The 6,029-nt window shown below is 40.1% G+C and overlaps 1 pseudogene; it reads left to right on the top strand.

Moving 5' to 3' along the window:
* LOC102469030 (akirin-1 pseudogene) overlaps window positions 1–2,382 on the top strand; it is an 8,231-nt pseudogene extending 5,849 nt beyond the window's left edge.
* Window positions 2,383–6,029: the final 3,647 nt, after the last annotated feature.

The following is a 6,029-nucleotide window of genomic DNA, read 5'->3' as shown; positions in this document are numbered from 1 at the left end:
CAACAAACCTAGTTCCCAAGAAGATGATTCATAAGATTTGTAGGATTCTTAGCAACAAATGAAAAGTAAAATCATATATATAAAAGTATATAGTACAATATTCCCTTCACTGCTATTGAATGGACACCCCTGTATAAAGTCCTCCAAGGAACTGCTTTGAACTCTTTTCCAGCAAGACACAGCAGGAGCTCCCAGTTTGTTACCTTCAGGTTTAGCTTTGAATCCAAATATAAACTCAAGGTCCTGCCTCAGGGACCAATGTCTCCAGGTGTAGTTAGCGTGGTCCACACCTGCTGCATACAGATCTCCTAGAACTGGGTTTCTAGAGGGACCTACAGGAGACATACCTCTGCCCCAAAAGGACTTAATCTTTAATTTGATTTGAAATTTAAAGACAGTTTTAGATATAGAATCAAGAAAAGCTAGTTTTCTGGAGAACTTAAAGCTAATTCATACACAGAAATCTATGAGCAGGGTTTATCACACTGACAGGTACAACATCAGTACTATCCTCCATCTTTTATTTTGTTTTTCCAGATGTGCAGTTGCACTGACACTTTTGATTTCCATCTTCCATATTCACATTTTTAACATTTCAGAATATCTAGTAAAGTGTAATTAACTAGCACAGGATCAAGGCAGCATGGAAAGAACAAAGAAGTACATTCCAAATGCATTGGCTTTCAATTTTCTTTTTAATTTTTAAAAATTATTATTCTTTAATTTGACAAGAGAGAAAGACAGAAAATGAGGAAAAGTGCAAGCCACTGGTTCTGGGACTCAATCTGTGGTAAGCCATATGGGAGTCCAGCATCCCATCCACCACACCAGCTTTTGGCCCCAATGCACTTGGCTATCTTGATGATGATCTTTCAAACATTTTATATTTTCCTGCCTTTCTAAATGGTCTTTATAAAGAGAAAAGTGATTATAAAGCAATAAGCAAAGAATTACTTAAAATGGGTTTTAAAAATTTTGCTAGAGGGTATGAAAGAGAGAGACAGAAAGAACAAGAGAGAGAGAGAGAGAAGAATCCTCCTCTTGAGATGATCACACTGCAGTCCCTTCTCCATCTCTCCTTTTGGGATTTGAGAGCACATGTATTCATACACACACACACACACACACACACACACACACTGTATTTTCCAATCTGCCAGGTTTAACAGGGAAATGTAATCATGGTACACAGAGTTTATAGTTTTCTTAGCAACCAATGAAAAGTGGAATCATGAAAATAAAAGTAGATAGAACAGGATTCCCTTCACTGCTATCTGATGGTTGACTTTGTGTAAAGTCATCCAACAAGCTGCTTTGAGCTATTTTCCAGCAAGGCCCAGCCAGTGAGTTTCCCTATACATGGAAGAGCAGCAGCAACATCCACACACACCCTTAAAGGGTGGACACATTAGGACAGTGCTAAGGTGTTCAGTACTTGCAGTAGGTTTATCATCTTCATGTGCCCTCAGTGAGCAGCAGACAGTTTAGAAGAAATAGAAGTGAATAAAATGGATGGGGCACTTACCCATATATCACAGTTTGTCCTGGAAGACAATGCCAAAATGATAAATTAAAAAGTTGAGAGAGCCTCAAGTGGATTCAACTGGGCCAGTTAGACTGCTTGAAAGGAAAGGCTATTTATTCAGTGCTCAGAACTTAACTGCAGAAACTATGGAATGGGGGAGTGATAGTAAAGATGGACTTGAGAGGCTGCCAGGTGCTGGAGGCACCATTGGAGCCTGCTTGACTGGGAGCCCCGCTGAGCAGCTGGAGATTGGGCCGCAGAGTTATCACCATTGGCTCTTGATCCCTGGCCCTTCAGTGGCAGGGCTTGCAGCGCCATACTGAAGTGAATTCGAGGTTGCGCTGCTGAGCCCCAGGTCCCTGAAGTGGGCGCTGTGTCCCTCTGCCTGGCCCCACTCAGGGCCTCAGACCACTGGATGCTGAGCCTCCACCTCCGCTGCAGACCACACCTCACTGCCAACTGCAGCAGCCTGCCCGCCCACACCCAGGGGCGCCTTCCAACTTCAGAGCAAATTTTTCAGAACATAAAACAAGAATATAGTCCTTATCAGAGGTGGAGACTTTTAGAAGTTGTTCTTTATCAGAGTGAAGTTTGTCCTTCAGAGAGTCAGCCTCACTCCTCAGCACTCATAGCACCTAGTTCTCCAGGTTCCTCCAGGATGAAGAAGGACCAGCCCATCTTTACTCTCCAAGTTATACGAGCATCTCTTAAGATAAAGACTATGAAGATGAAATTCAAGAGCAGTATGAGCAAATCCCAATACCGAACTTGCAGAACAATATGAATCTTTTGTGAAATTCACACATGATCAGATAATTCAACAATGTGGGACAAGGCCAACAAGCTATGTGTCCTGAAGTTTTCATGCAGATCTGAGTACCAGGTCTCACCTCAATAAATGACTGCTGGCACCAGCAGTTAGCATAATGGCTATGTCACAAAGCTCCCATGTAGTTGATGGAGGTTCGAGTCCCAGAACCAGTGGCTTAAACTCACTCTGGGCGAGTGTGCATGCATGCCCAATATCCCAAGAGGAGAATGGAGGAGAAAGGATTGCTGTGTGGCCATTCCCCTTGAGGGATGATTTATTGCATTCTGTCTCTATCTTTCTGTCTTTCTGGCGAGTACACGCACCCTATAGCAAAAACCTCTCCAAATTAAAAACAAAAAAAGAAATGGCTGTTGTACACTTTTTGCAACTGGTTTGATACCACATTTCAGCTCCAATTTTGCATCCTGAGAACACGTAAATGTTTCTTCACGTCCATTTTATACAACTTGAAAGACCATAAAACTTTCTAGTTACCACGAGCATATCTTTCTTTTTTACTCATCCATTGAACAGCTGCACCCTAACTCTGCTAGATTTTCCAAACAAAAATACCTGGAGCAGCAGTTAGCAAAATTTGCCTTCAGGGCACTCAGCAAATGGAGTTTCTCCAAGCACAGTTCTGTAAGAAGTGTGTGTGAGAATGTGTGTATATGTGTGTATGTGTATTTTAAGTTATCATTTGTATTGTGCAAATTTTGATCTTGGAGATTCTGACTGTGAATTTGATGCACAGCAATTATGGCTTAAAACATTTGCTTGGTCTACAGAAGATCATTAATGTTTGTGACCATATAAGTTGTAATAATGGATTGTTTTATGTGTCAGTATTATTGTTAAATACAAGGTCTGTTTCCAGGCACAAAATATAAATCAAAAGTGAGGAGGGACATTAGATGTGATTATGATGACATGGTGAAGGTCTGCGGACCTAGATCTACAAGTCTGTGAAGAGGAATAAACTGGAGATTGGCCATTGACACATGGACTCTGCCTAGCTGTGTTAGAAAAACATTTTGACTCCAAGCCTTAAAATGCCCACATGGAGTCAGTGCTCACCTCATTCACACAGTCAAAGTGCTCCTTGGAAACCAAACCTCCAAAGGGAAAGGTCTCTACTGGAGCAAAAGCATCAGAGCTTGCCCAGGAGCATAATATAGGTGAGCATGGGGCTGGGGCAGGCCCCAGCAGCACTGCTGCTTGCAAGGAGCCACTTCACCTTTGTATCAGTTACTAAAAATAGAATTTGGATCCTATGATCAGGTTCCCCAAGTTCTTTTGTGATGTCCATGTTTAACTGCTTGAGCTTTAGTTTTGGCGACCCTCTGCCTGAAATAGCTTATAGGCTGTTCTTCACCATGTTTCCAAGGCTGAGGAACAGAAAGTAGCCTCTGTTTTGAGGAGGTGGAAGTTAAGTATATATTTATTTTTTACTGTGACTTGTTTAGGACTACAGTTGAAAAAATGCCTTGTTTTCTTTACTATTGTTTCTGGAAAAGAAAGTTTTATTAAAATTGTTTTAGTTTGAAGATAGAATAGTTTTTTTTTTTTAAATTAGGGCTTATTTTGAAAAATTCTGAGTTTAATTGCATGCATGCACATGCGCCCGGCATGAGTTTAAGCCACCAGGTCCAAGACTTGAACCGCGATCGACTACGTGGGAGTCCAGTGACATAGCCATTATGCTAACTGCTGGTCCCAAGAGAGAGAGAGAGTTTCAAATGCCAAACTAAACATTCAAATCCCCAGGCACAGGGCACAAAGTGACAACAAACTGTAAAGGTCAGAGGTTAGCTAAAGCAGAGCAGAAAGGGGAAAGTTAACACTTGATTCATTGCTTCCTATAACAATTTAATTACTTATTTGTTTAAAAGAATTATTACTTTATTTAATTCTATTTGTTATTATTAGTTTGTAATTTGACCAAACAGAGACAGAAAAGTGAGAAAGCAAGCCTCCATGTCTGGGACTGGAATGGTGGTCGACCATGTGAGAATCCAGGATCTTTACCACCGTTCCACCTGCTGGCCTTTCTATGATAACTTATTAATAGCAAAATAGCAGCTAGCTGTCATATTTATTTACTTCTTTTAGTGTTTTTCTCTAAGGCCACTGTACTCTCTGAAGAGAGACAGTGAGAGATAAAGTGAGAAATGACCACTTGGGGGGATGGCTATGCAGCAATTCTTTCTCCTCCACTCTCCTCTCAGAATTTTGGTCCTGTACACACAAGTGTCCAGAGTATTTTTCAACGTGCTGGGTACTGGACTTGAACTATACAGCCATAAGCATCCTGTGCCTTAACCACCAGGCCATCTGCTGCCCCAATTTGTTTATTTATCTACTTGTAGATTTTTGCTAGAGGGTGTGTGCATTCATTGCATATAGATATTTAGAGAAAGGGAAAATGAGAAGTCATTCCCCAGGGCAGATCGCTACACAACAATCCCTTCTCTGTTCTTTCAGGATTTGGGCCACACACACACAGCCAATATATATCATTCATTTATTGATTGATATCTAAACAGAGAGGACAACATTAGGAAATTCAGTCAAGTCATGTGATTCAGGGCAAACAATTCAGCCCAGTCACAAGATATAAAGGTTTAGGCCTAGACTGCCATTTAGAGATTCTCCTGCCCTGGTACATGTGCCTGCTGTGAATAATGTTCCCACGGCTCTAGGAGACCTCAAAAAATTTTTTATCTCCACTTAAGCATAGTGTGTTCAGACTTAAGCATAGTGTGTCCAAACAATAAAGAGAGGTTTTGAGGGTCTTGTGAATGATAATAAGTATCATTTAGCTGGATGATGATAGTTTTCCTGAATAGAGGTGATTTTTTTTTCTTTTTTTGAAGAGGTTTTTGCTATACAGCCTGTGCGCTCGCCAGACAGACTGAGACAGAGAGACAAAAAGTGAGAAATCACCTCCCAGGGAGATGGTCACGCCACAATCCCTTCTCCATTCTCCTCTCAGGATCTTGGGCACACACGCACGTGTGCCCGGTGTGAGTTTTTTAAGCCACCAGGTCCGAGATGTGAACCATGGTCGATTACGTGAGAGTCCAGCAACATAGCCATTAAGCTAACTGCTGCTTCCCAAATAGAGGTGATTTTAAAGGAGGATCATTAATGTATTGAAAAGACAATGAATATCTTTATGATGTGAATGAGGAGTGTATACATTCACTATTTTTAAACACTGTAAAATTATAGAAAAATTACAGAAATATATATATCTATAAAATATGTACATACAAATTATATGTATAAAAATTATCAAATACAAAGTAGTTTTTGGACTTTTAAATAAAACATGGAACAATTGGACAAAGTTAGTTAACATGTATGTCACCTGAAATGTTTCACATATTCTGTGATGAGAACACAAGTATCATATTCCCTTGGCAAAATTAGAATAGATGGTACTCAAATATGAGTTACATTCCCCATGCTTATACTAATAGATTATTTTATTTTTTACTTAGGCTTACATGTACCTGGTTATATGAATATATAAATAATGGAAATCCCTTCACTTCTCAAAACCAAGCAGACTTACCTGCATTTTATTTTGTGTTCATTAACCCATTAAAGGAAAAAGCTGAAGATAAGGTAGTGATCTCTACTTTATATTTTTGGTCTTAGCTATGTCAGTGTAATTAGAATTCCCTG

The sequence above is a fragment of the Tupaia chinensis genome, unplaced genomic scaffold (assembly GCF_000334495.1).
Source record: "Tupaia chinensis unplaced genomic scaffold, TupChi_1.0 Scaffold000378_1, whole genome shotgun sequence".
NCBI classification, from domain to species: Eukaryota; Metazoa; Chordata; class Mammalia; order Scandentia; family Tupaiidae; genus Tupaia; species Tupaia belangeri.
The sequence above is the reverse complement of the archived record's forward strand: the minus strand, read 5'-3'. Positions and strand labels throughout refer to the sequence as shown.